The sequence below is a fragment of the Rosa rugosa genome, chromosome 1 (assembly GCF_958449725.1).
Source record: "Rosa rugosa chromosome 1, drRosRugo1.1, whole genome shotgun sequence".
Taxonomy (NCBI): domain Eukaryota; kingdom Viridiplantae; phylum Streptophyta; class Magnoliopsida; order Rosales; family Rosaceae; genus Rosa; species Rosa rugosa.
The window spans coordinates 39,591,893-39,605,437 of NC_084820.1; the positions used below are offsets into that span (position 1 = coordinate 39,591,893).

Here is a 13,545-nt window from a genome sequence, read left to right on the forward strand (position 1 = left end):
AATCCATCCACCTTGATATCCTATTTCCAAAGATTGGGATTGCTTGATTGGGGCGGTGTCATGCTAATCTGAATTCGAGGTTTCCTGGGGGTTGGTTTATATGTCGTTGAAAACTGGTTTGGAGAAGCTGTGGCTCGGGCTAGGGTTTGTGGCCTTGCGTGTAGGCGATGTACTCAACTGTCGTGATCAGTACAAGTGTTAATATTGATGTGTCATTTAGAGGTTCAGATAGGTCTGGTTTTACGGGAGCTGGTTGGCGTTTTGGGGCAATTTGCTCAGAGTCGGAGGTGGTTTTCATTTTTCAAAGGGAGAATATCACAAATGGTCACTCAACTTCAACCTATTTGACACTTTGGTCACTCACTTTTTAAATATATCACTTTGATCACTCAACTTTAACTTTGTTATTCACTTTAGTCACTATGTTAATTTTTTCATATAATTTTTTTTTTAATTTTCCACAATCACTACATCAAAAATGGTCTTTTACCGCCCACAATGTGCGCCGTAAAAGGGTATTTACGGCGTAAAAACGCAGGCTGTAATTGCCCGAGCAGTAAAAGACATACCTCATTTACGGCACACTAAAATGCGCCGTTAAAGTGCATCCAAGAACGCCGTCAAAGTAATATCACAAATGTCACTCACGTTATTTACGGCACACTCTGCACGCCGTAAAAGACTTTCTTTTTAAGGCTTATAATGCGTGCCGTAAAAGAGCTATTGAGATCCTATTTAAAGCGTACTTTGCATGCCGTAAATAAGGTTTCAAAAAAAAAAATAAATAAATAAATTTTAGGTGTACCAATTTCACATTAGTATCACCATTGATCACTCATGCATCCATGACAAATTAAATGAATGAGAAACAATTTAATCAAATTATAATTAATTTCTTTTACAAAATGCATAACAATATTTGCATGAAAATGTATAAGTAGCAGATCACATTACATCAAACTTCAACTCTACAACTTAAACCCACATAATCTGAAAATATATACCAAATCATCTAATTCTCTTTGCTGCTCAATCACCTGATATACAAGGGCAACGACACTAGCAACTATCCCATCAGGAACTCGCAGATACTTAGTAGTATTTCCATGGATGTAGCACTCACGCATCCTCCAAAACCTGTCTCCATCCTACACAGTATTGGAACTATATGAAAAAAAAAATCATGGAAAGAACTGTATCTATATGGAGATCAATGCAAGGTGGCAAGATTCATCAGACAAACTGCAATAAATGATCTTAAGTTTGACTGAAATAGGAAGGAAACAAGAGATGTCCAGAAAGGCTAAAAGCCAACTAAAATGCATATCTATACTTTAAACCTGAAATACTTATCAATTCATATAATCCAAGTGTGCCATGAACATTGTACATAAAGTATTTGCCAATATCAATTCCACTGAACCTGTTATTATTCATACGCATTATAAACATGACAAGACACATTATATTCCACCATTTTAATATATATCTACTATCCCCTTCATAATATTTTCCTCTTTTTTCACTCTTATTATTCGGCAATGAAAACATGCATTAGAATAAAGAAAATGACAACAAGAATAAAAATGTTGACATGGGAGAGAAAAGACTTGTAGCACAAAATATGTCTACACAAACAAACAAGTTCACAGCATGATTTGTATTCCCAATTAATGCAGTAAATTTGTAGAAGAGACCAAGCATGTTGAGAACATGAGACAAAATAAGAAACTGCATTGCATTAGGATCGTAGAGCACATGAGAACCAAGTTGATTAGGTTTCAAAACTAGAACGAGAGTAACCATCCTAACCATCCTCGTGTGGCCTATGTTTCAAGGATAATATGTGCCACAAGTATACTAACATGAGCAAAATATCGTTTTGTTTTTAAGGTTTACCAAAACTCATTAACAGGGATTAGCTTGAATAGAAAAGGGGTGGTCACCTGCAAAAGAATTTCAGGAAATGTTGAAGTTAGAAAATGTTCAAGGCAGGTCGGGTACATACACAGACCACAGAATGAAGATTATATCCTACCAGACTAAGTGCTGTGGTTCCAAGCAGCAGCAGATATAATTTCCCCTGAAAACAGTCAAAGTTTCATAAATATCTTACATATATGCTACAAGGTGGATGTTTAAGAGATTTAGAGGTACTGTGGCCATAAGTTATTTAGGAGGACATCAATTATTGCGGAAACTCCAATGGTAGCACTAACCTCGACTAGATGGAGATTAGAGGCACGACTTAAAAGAACAAAAGCAAATTCGCCTATCTGTGCTAGAGATATTCAAACCTATACAAATACACAATCCAACACCTGTCAATAACTGAATTACTAGAAAGAAGCAATATCAATGCAACTGGAAATCCAACTTACTAGGAATGATGTTTTGTTGTTGTATCCAAATCCCTTGACAACCATGGTTAGAATAATTGTTTTTATGATGATAACTAAGATGACAGACGCGAGAAATATATCAACATGATTCCAGAGAAACTGAACATGAATCAGCATCCCAATGCTGGCAAGGAAAAGGGCAGCAAAAAGGTTGCGAATGGGTTCAATCTGCAAAATTAACAGGCTTGAGCACTTTCAAACAATGAAACAAAGTGGCAGAATGCAGTAACATTTAAGTGATTTAACAATAGTGGTAGAAGAATGCATTAAAATAAAAATAGTGGCAAAATGCATCTGAAACTAAAGTACTATAAGATGGCAGAATGCATCTCTATTCTCCAACTAAAATGCATCTCTATGAAGATTGATTCTGACCTTAACAGAACAATCTGTCGATTCTGTCCTTTATAGAACAAAACTCTAACAAAGCATATTAGCATTCCAAAACTTCCATATTCACTTATAGGCTATTAACATTATCGCAACAACAGATGTGGCCAACTCAACAAGCCAACAATTATCATATGAGCAAGCCAACTCAACAACTCCAGCAGAACAAAAGTTTGCAGCTTAACGATAGCATATGAACAAGTTTCCAACTTTCCATATTCAACTCAACAATTATCAAATTGATTATCAATTGACTGCAATTGATTGCAATTGATTATCAGTTTATCACTTATCAGAACAAGAAGATGAATAATTCCCAGAATTGATTATCAAAGTTTCCAACTTTCCATATTCAACTCAACAATTATCAAATTGATTATCAATTTATCACTTATCAGAACTAAGAAGATGAATAATTCCCAGAATTGATTAGCAAACTGACAAATTCCAATTTTCTAATTCAAGCAAAGATGAATAATTCCCAGAAACCCAGATCATCAATTTCTCAAAACAAGAAGATTGAAAGAATAGAACTTACGTTAACTCGTTAAGATGTAAGGCTGGAGGCTGACGGATGAGCTTTGGGGAGGAGGGGCGCGGTGAGGACAGACAGAGAGAGAGAGAGCGACAGCGATGTGAGATAGCAACGGCGAAGAACTGATCAGCGACGACGATGTGAGAGGGCGACGGCGAAGGCTTGATCAGCGACGGCGAAGTGGGACTGACAGTGAGTCAGTGACGAAGTGAGATTCGATCCCGTTTTGGGGCTTTAGGTTTCGCGGAAATCTAATATATATATATATATGAAACGCCCAGCGCCTTCCGCCTACCGCCCAGCAGCCTAGGCCCGCCTGGGCGCCCGACTAAGATTGATCAAAATAAGCAGCCAAACCAACAAACTAGGCAAACCAAGCAGACAAGAAACCTTCCCACAATTGAAAACCCTAAATAGATCAAGCAGAAGATGAAAACTGAAACAATAAGTGAAAAAAATTGTACCTTGATTTGGCCAGAGAAAAAAACCAATGAGCAAGACAAGGTCAAAGTTCTCAACTTTCTCCAAAAGGGTTTCAGAAACTTCAAGACCCTGAAACCGGTGGCCCCAATCTCCGAGAGCGGCAACCACTTCAATGTTCTTTAATTCGTAGCTCAATTGATCCACGACATCTCGATGAGAGGAGTAGAGAACGTGGTGGTGGTGGTGGGAGATACGCGGCCGGCGACTCGGAGGTGGAGCAAATCCAGTGAACGGCGACTTGGCGGTGGGAAGAGACGTGGAAGGAAGAGATGGCGAAAATTGAGGTCTGTGTCAGGGAGAGAGAGAAGTTTTTGTGTTATGAAATGAAAAAAATGAAAAAAATAAAAATGAAATGTGTAGAGGGAAACGATGGAGGGAAATAAAAACTTTGGTGAAAATTTTTGTGTCTTTTGCTTTTACGGCACACATCAATGAATGCCATAAAAAACCATATTAAAAAAGGCATTAACAGCGCACTATTCTTGCACGTTGTAAAAGATAATACTATTACGGCGTGTATCTATGCATGCCATAAAAGACCAAATAAAAAATGACATTAACGGCGTGCATTAGATGCACGCCATAAAAAACCATATCAGAAAGGGTATTAACGGCCTGCGTGAAAATGCGCCGTAAATGTGTGCCTATTACGGCACGCATTAATGCACGCCGTAAAATGTGCGCGGTAAAAGAGTCATTTTCTTGTAGTGAATATCAAAGATTTTTTTGTCCAACCAATTGTGAAAAATTGAGAAGCTGAATATGAATGATTGGGAGAAGTGATTAAGGTGAGACAAAATGCCTCTTTAGTGACTAAAGTGATTGACAAAGTAATAGTTGAGTGAACAAAGTGATATATTTGAAAATTGAGTGACCGAAGTGTCGAATGAGTCATAGTTAAGTGACAATTTCTGAAATGATCCCTTTCTCCAATATTATATGTTGATGATGCTTTTAAATTGGCTAGGAGCTTGCGGGGTGGGTTGGTGGGTTTGTTTTGGTGGGATGCCACAGATCATCACAGTGGTAGCTAACGTCTAGAACCCGACTTGCATGGTGGGTATTCTTTAATAGATGACGAATCACCTCCACCAATGAAAAATTCATTAGAAAATTACATATAAGTAACATATCAAAGATTGAAAAACAAAAAACCCACCTTGGATAAGTTTTATACAAATAAGGACAAGGAGCCCAAGCCCAAAGAAAATAAAGCAGACTTAATCCTTGATGTTTCATCTGCAATTACAAATTGGAATAATTTTTCGTTGAAGTTACAATGATGCCACTATAGGATAGAATAACCCCAAAACAGAGGTCTGATATGCATAGTACAGTAGGTCGGCAATGAGCTCTCGCATCCTCTCCTCAAGGTGTCAAGGAAGTCCGCCTCGTCCAAGCTCTCTTACGCCGGCGACCGGAATAGAGGAATGGCGGCGTCGCTGCCGATGATGATCGCATCGTTTCAGATGATTCTGATCTGGTTGAGATTTGCGAGAACCTCTGGTTGGTTTTGATCTACGAATTCAAGCTTTTCCGTTATGCAATTTGGTTTTGTTTTGATTCTGTACAGTGAAAACTGATTCTCACGTTTTGGTTTTTGTTTTGGTAAAGTTAAGCTCTGTGTTTTGAGCGTTGTTTTGGTTTATTACAGTAGAGGAGTAGTTTGGATTGTAATCCAAGTCGTGAATTTCTATTTTGATTGAGTATCCTTCTTTTGGATCCATCCATATTTTTCATGGTTTCCCTATCATCTTGAAGACGATGTATGATTAATGTTATGTGATATAGACATTTCAAATTTGACTGGCTGGGGATTAATTACTTTAGCATGCATTCGCACATAATATATATATATATATATATGAAAGTTATATCGCATAGAATTGATACCTTATCAGCTTTTGATTTGTGTGTTTTACTCAAAGTATTGTTTTGAGTTGTGTAAGATTTTATATTTGCAGGAGTTGGTGCTGGAGATGAGGAGCAAAAATTAGGACCGAGTACGTGATTTTCATACGCCCACAGCCTCACATTAAACCAAAGATGTACTACCAAAACAATACTTTGAGGGACAGTTTTAATAACAGATTTGCTCACCTAAGGGACAGTTTTAAGAGACTGTGAGGGACAAATGCATCTAAATCACATGTATTAAATATAAAAGCAGAAATTATAACAACTTAAAATTGTACATTTATTTTCAGCCGTCAGATTCACTTGTCCCTCACAGTCCCTTAAAAACTGTCCCTTAGGTGAGCAGGCCTTCTTTGAATAAAACAATACTTACAGTTGTTCATAAAATCACCAATTGTTCATAAAATATATTAGCATTTTGTGCTTTTCATGGAGGTTAAAGAATTATAAAATTACCAATTGTTCATAAAACATATTAGCATTTTGTGCTTTAACCTTATCAAATTCAATTTGGTGTAGTCGGTGAATTCCTTATGAACTTGTTGGATCTGGATTTTCCGATTTTATATGATTTTCTGGATTTTCCTTATGAACCAGATTAAAGCCAAATTGAATTTGACCGATCAAACTCTTGCTCCTGCTACTGCTACTGAAAATGAAGCTGCTACTGAACCGAGGACACGTTCAGCTGCTCCTGCTACTGCTACTGCTCCTGCTACTGCTACTGCTCCTGCTACTGCAAAGGAAGCTGCTATTGAACTGAGGACACTTTCAGCTGCTCCTGCTACTACTACGTGCTGCATGCTACTGAATCGAGGACACGTTCAGCTGCTCTTGCTACTGCTACTGTAAATGAAGCTGCTACTGAACTGAGGACACGTTTAGCAATAAAGAAGAAAAAGAAGTTTGACGAAGAGCTCTGAGATTCTCTCTCTTAGCAACATGTAAAAGGAAGAGATTTTTTTTTCTTTTCAGAAGTAACATAAAGGATTATTCTAAAAAAAAAAAAAAACATAAAGGGACTATTCTCATGAAAAAAAAAGTAACATAAAGGGATTAGACGTCAAAAAAAGTAGTTAAGGGTAAAAGAGTAAATTAACTCATGATATGTGGCAAGTGGAGAGCAAATTGTCTTTATTTGTAAGATTTTTTTTTTTTTTTTTTTTTGAAAGGGGTTTGGAACCCAGCCTAGCTGGGAGGCTCAGCCCCACGCCCGGTTCCATTTATTATATTAATAGTAGAATTTTGCAACGGGGGGGGGGGACATAATACCGGAACCCCGTGCTACAGAAGAACAATGACAATAATCCTCGTAGAGTACATCCTGAATAATAGCAGGAGTCTCATCTAACCAAACATCATCAATGGAAAATAAACTAGCAAAGTGTGCAAGTCTATGTGCAACACCATTTGCTTCACGGTAAATATGACGAATTATGACTGATTGGAAAGCAGTCATATACTCTCTACAATCATCAAGAACCCGACTTACCTCCGAGAAATTTTTCTCCTCACAATTGAGTGCAGTAACCAGAAGGGCAGAGTCTCTCTCAATGTCAACTTCCGTCCAGCCTTGGTGTATACCAAGTAGGAGTCCAGCCCTACACGCCTCAGCTTCCATATTAATAGCCGAGTGAGCATGTAGAAAAGGCCTCGCAATTGCTGCCAACCCTGTACCCAAATCATCTCTGACCACCACCCCAATACCCCGAGCTCCATTCTCCACTCTGAAAGCACCATCAATATTAATTTTCAGCCTACCTCTTGGCGGACACTGCCACTTAGTTAAAGGTCGCTTCTTTTTCCTCGTAGCTTTAGGATGGTACTTCTGAGACGGTATGCTCTAAGACGGTATGCTCTAAGACGTAAGAAATCCATTCAGCGTATTTTGGGAATTCGGGAGGGTCACCTGCCTTTCACCTATCTAGGAGTCCCTATTTTTCCTGGGCTGTTTTCCTGGGACGGTATGCTCTAAGACGTAAGAAATCCATTCAGCGTATTTTGGGAATTCAGGAGGGTCACCTGCCTTTCACCTATCTAGGAGTCCCTATTTTTCAAGGTATCCCAAAACAGACTCACTTTCGATCTATTGCGGACAAGATTAGATGCAAACTTACTGCCTAGAAGGGTAAACAATTGTCACAAGCAGCCCGATTACAATTGATTACCTCTGTGATACAAGGCCAGCTCTTACATAGCTTTCAAGTTTACGCTTGGCCACGGTCTCTCCTTTTGAAGGTAACGCAATGGACAAGGAATTTTTTTTGGTCTGGTGATCCATTAAAGAGAGGATCAGCTTTAGTTGCATGGGATATTTGTTGCAGACCTATTGACCAAGGTGGTTTAGGGCTAAAAAACTTGTTTACTTTCAATCGGGCTCTTCTTCTTAAGAATTGCTGGCGTATTATTAATGCATCTTCTCCTTCGGCAATTTTTCTGCGTGATCGTTTCTTCACTTCCAATATGCAAACCTTTCAGTACTATCAGAAATCTGCGGTTTGGCCGGGACTCCGAAAGCTTTGGCCCACTTTTCACTCTAAGATTATTTGGTTGGTAGGGGATGGAAATAGTATTAATTTTCACTCTGACAATTGGTTGGGGTCGCCGATTTTGGCAAATCATCAACTCACGCCAGTGTTACATTCCTTCATGCCAATCAAGGTTAGTGATGTTATATTTAATAAGCAATGGTCCTTGCCTTCTCTTTTCAGATTTTTCTTCCCGGACATTGCTTTGAAAATTCTTAATACAACGTTGCCGTTAGAAGATGTCAGAGATCAAGTAATTTGGCCCGATAGCCCAGCTGGACAGTTGACCACGAGGGATGCTTTCAATTTTCTTTCACCGCCTAATCAAATTGTGGGTTGGAGTAAGTTAGTGTGGCATAAAGCCTTGCAGCCACGTAGAAGTTTGGTTGCTTGGAAAGTTATGTATGGGAGGCTGCTTACTGACGATATTTTACAACAAAGAGGTACTTCTCTTTGCTCCCAGTGCTCTTTTTGTCTCAAGCATGTGGAAACAATGAGCCACCTATTCTTTCATTGTCACTTAATTCATGACTTTTGGGAATGGCTTGCTTCTTTTTTCAACGTGAACTTGCTGCACAGTAATTCAGTGCTTGAGCTTATAAGCCCCGGTCATACAAATGCAATGATACATTCAACAAAGCTACTTTGGGGATTTGCCTTTTGTATTGCTTTGTGGTGCATATGGACTGAAAGAAATAAAGTTAGGTTTGATGGTGCATCATTTAACTCAGTGAGGTTTAAGCATCTTTTTTTGGTCTCATTAAAGGAGTCGGCATCCATTCAATTTGTTTCTTGCACTGCTACTTCGAGAATGCAGAATATGTTTAATGTGCTTGGTCTCTCACCCTTGAGTTTGAAAGCTCCAAAGTTCATTCCTGTGCATTGGGATCCTCCTCCTGTAAATTGGTTAAAAGTTAATACTGATGGTTCTTTTCGTAATCCGGAAACGGCAGGCTTTGGGGCCGTTTTTAGAGACCATGAGGGATTGTTTCAGGGTGCCTTTGCACATAGGGTTGAGGTTCCGAGTGCTATTGATGCAGAGGTATTGGCAGTAATAGAGGCTTTAGGGGTTGCCTGGAGAAAGGGTTGGACTCACTTATGGCTAGAAACAGACTCATATCTTGTGGTGCATTACTTCACTAATCCTAAGTTAATTCCATGGAGATTGCGAGTGGTGTGGAATAATTGTGTATATCTCTCTCATCTAATCCACTTCAGAGTTACTCACATTTACAGGGAAGGCAATATGGTAGCTGATGCGCTTGCTAATTATGGTGCTACAAATGTTGGTGCTAGGTGGTGGGATTCTCTACCTACCTTCATTGCTGGACATTATGGAAAAGACTTATCGTCTGCTGTCTCTTATAGATTTCGTTAATGTGGGTATTTAGATTTGTTTTGATTGGTTTTGCTTCCTTGGTTAATTTTGTTGTTTTTTCTAGTTTTTGTATAAGAAGAGGGTTTTGTCTCTTCTCTATCTGTTACTTGTTGGGTTTTGGTTTGGTCCCCCCAACTTATGTAATTTTGCACTTTCTTTTTAATAAAATAAAAAATAGGGGGATGGGGGGTGGGTTCCCAGAGTGTGGCAGACCCTTCTCCTTTGGGATTGAGGGTGGGATTTGTTCCCTACATTGTTTGCCTCCGAGGAACTAATATCGCATAATCCCTTATTTTATTTAAAAAAAAAAAAAAAAAAGGATGGTACTTCTGAAAATCTGCCAAACTACTCACACACCAACTAATCATGTGCATGGGATGGAAACCGCCACCCTCCCAGACTAGTTTATTCCTCTCTGTCCATATAGCCCAAAGCGCCATAAATAAGAAGTCAATCTGTTCAGCGCCTAGAACTTCCAGTAGGTCAAAGATCCATTCTTTCAAAGTTGGGGCTGCATGGGATTTAGCCATGAGTTGCAAAGGGCAGTAAAGCCAGAAACATTGCAACTCAATACAATCTTTAAATATGTGCTTCCCTGCTTCCACTGAGCTATGACAAAAAGGACAATTAACATCATCCAATGCAACTTTTCTTGAAACAAGAACTGACCTGGTAGGGAGTATGCCTTGGAGAAGCCTCCACATGAAGACTTTGACCTTTGGAGGCACCGTGGCCTTCCACACTTTGTTCCAAAAAGGACGAATTGGCCCCCCACTAACACTTGATGAAGATTGTGCAACTTCCCCCATTCTCACTGATTGACACAAGGTATGGTACCCACTACGCACACTGTACATACCCTTAGAATCAAAGTGCCACATTACTCTATCATGTGCCCGTCGTAAGCTCAGTGGTATGGAAGCAATTCGCTGGACCTCCTCGGTTGATAGAAGTTCTTCCAACACTTCCAGAATCCATTCCCCATTCTCCACATCAATAACCTCAGACACATTCCAATCTTCAGTCCCTTCCATAATTGGAGAGAAAGGCCGAAAAGAAAAAGGAATTGGGATCCAAGGATCATGCCAAAGTGATATTAACGATCCATCACCCACTTGAAACCTTACCCCTTTTTGAAGAACCACTCGACCCGCCATAATACTCCTCCATGTGTACGAAGCACCCGTCTTCAACTCAGCCTCCATGAATGAACAAGTAGGAAAATACTTAGCTTTCAGCAGCGGCGCAATCAGAGTATCCGGTCTTTGTATCAACCTCCACCCTTGCTTAGCTAAGAGAGCAAGGTTGAAAAACTGCATATTACGGAATCCCATTCCACCCTCCATCTTAGGCCGACACAACTTCTCCCAAGAGAGCCAGTGAATCTTCCTAGTCTCCTCCGTACCTCCCCACCAAACCCGGGCCATTAACTGATGCATCTCATTACACAAATGCTTTGGTAATTCAAAACAACTCATAACATAAGATGGAATAGATTGGGCTACCGCTTTGATCAACACTTCTTTACCGGCTACAGAAAGTGTCTTCTCCCGCCACCCTTGAGTTCTTGTTCTAACTTTTTCATTCAAAAAAGAAAAGGCCTCCTCCTTCGAATAACTAATCTCGGTAGGTAAACCAAGATATTTGTCATGCTTCTCCACTCTACTCACCCCAAGTATTGCTGCCAACTCCTCTTGAAATCCGAGCTCCACATTCTTGCTAAATGAGATACAACTTTTTTGATAGTTCACTTCTTGTCCAGAGGCACTCTCGTACAACCGTAAGATACTCCTCATAGTAACACATTCAGCCAAGTCCGCCTTGAAAAAGATGAAAGAGTCATCTGCAAAGAATAAATGACTTACAGTAGGCGCCCCTCTACAAATCTCCACCCCATGCAATAGTTCTGACCTTTCAGCATGAATAATGAGCCTTGACAATGTCTCCGCACACAAAAGAAATAAGTAGGGTGATATTGCATCACCCTGCCTCAAGCCCCTGGATGGAAACACCCGGCCTCTAGGTACACCGCTAACAATGAAATCATAGGAAACCGTACAAACGCAATTCATAATCCACTTCACCCAAACCTCACAAAACCCCAAACGATACATGACTGCTTCCAAAAAAATCCATTCGACTCTATCATACGCCTTGGACATATCAAGCTTTAGGGCACAATATCCCTTCTTCCCACTCCTTCGTCTCTTCAAACAATGCGACACCTCAAAAGCCACCAGGGAATTGTCTGAAATTAACCTGCCTGGTACAAATGCGCTTTGAAAGGGTGAGATAATCGAATCCAGAAGAGGTTTTAACCTGTTGGCAAGAACTTTCGACCCAATCTTGTATATTACGTTTCATAAACTAATCGGTCGCAACTCCCCCATGTACTGTGGAGTTTTAACCTTCGGGACAAGAGCCACATAGGTAAGATTAATACGTTTCAGTCCATCCTCCGACCCAATAAAAGATCTCACTGCGGAAACCACATCCTCCTCTACCAACTCCCAAAAAGCTTGATAGAAACAAGGTGCAAACCCATCAGGGCCAGGAGCCTTTGATGGGTGCATGGCCTTAATTGCATTATAAATCTCGTCAACCTCAAATGGTCTAGTCAAAGCATGGTTATCATCATGAGAAACAACACATGGCAAAGCTTCCAGAATGTTCTGGAAACCAACCGGTTGGGACGAGGTAAACAATTGCTGAAAATAGTTCAATACAATCCCCTCCATTTCTGCATCTTCCGTACACCACACACCATCCTCGTTGAATAGCCCAGTAACAAAACTTTTCCTCTTCCTGTTACTCGCCCTTTGGTGGAAAAATTTGGTATTTAGATCGCCGTTCGTAAGCCAAAAGACTTTGGCCCTCTGTTTCCAAAAAACCTACTCCTTATGTAAAAGATCATTTAGTTTCGATTCTAAATTTAGTCTCACTTCATCAGGGGGGGCCGAAGGTGAATTGTCATAGAAAACTCCCAACTGAGCACGAGTCTGAGCAATGTCTCTCGTCAATGACCCAAAATGCGCAGTACTCCACTCCTCAAGGACTCTTCTAGTGTTTTGTATTTTGTTCCACAAATTGAGGAACGGATCAGGTTCAGTAGGACCCTCCCAACCGGCCTTAACAACCTTCATGCACGCCTCCTCTTTCAACCAAACTTCTTCAAACTTAAACCGTCGCTTCTTCCTCCGCTTTCTCCGACGCTTGAACTCCCTCACCTCCAACAAAATAGGGACATGATCTGATTTCGAAGGGTCCAAATGTCGTACAAAGGACGCCGGGAACAATGATTTCCACCCATCTGTTCCCATGAACTTGTCCAGACGAATTTTGATTTCTTCCCCACTTCTCTTGCCCCTCCACGTAAATAGCGTGCCAACAAATTTAAAATCACGTAACTCACAAAACTCCAGTGCATCTTGAAAGGCTGACATCTGACTAGCTCTCCTTGCAACACCGCCAACTTTATCAGATGCAGAAGAGATTTCGTTATAATCCCCACCAACAACCCACGGCAAGTCACCTTGGAGACTAAGTTGCCGTAACAACAACCAAGTGTGATGACGATTCTGCGCCTTGGGCTGACCGTACAACCCTGTAAACCTCCACCGCTTCGGATCACCCACCTCACCAACAACCACATCAATATGGCTCTCCGAATAAGATTGAAGCTCAACCTTCGTCTCATCATTCCACAGCAAACTAAGACCACCAGCTCTACTAACCCCTTTGCCTTTATTTGTAAGATTTAGTATGTTTAATTAAATCTTTAAAGAAGTAGTTAAGGGTAAAAGAGTAAATTAACTCATGACATGTAGCAAGTGGTGAGCAGATTGTCTTCATCTGTAAGATTTAATCCTTATATGTTTAATTCAATCTTTAAAGGATGTATCTGTTAAGTCA

The 13,545-nt window shown here is 40.1% G+C and overlaps 1 long non-coding RNA gene across 1 annotated transcript; it reads right to left on the reverse strand.

Annotated features, from left to right (window-relative positions):
* Nucleotides 1-1,723: 1,723 nt before the first annotated feature.
* Nucleotides 1,724-3,569, reverse strand: LOC133738705 (uncharacterized). The gene is made up of 5 exons (XR_009860244.1): nucleotides 3,331-3,569; nucleotides 2,382-2,570; nucleotides 2,220-2,297; nucleotides 2,039-2,083; nucleotides 1,724-1,946 (listed from the first exon to the last, which is right to left on the reverse strand). It is a non-coding gene; the product is annotated as an uncharacterized LOC133738705 (long non-coding RNA).
* Nucleotides 3,570-13,545: the final 9,976 nt, after the last annotated feature.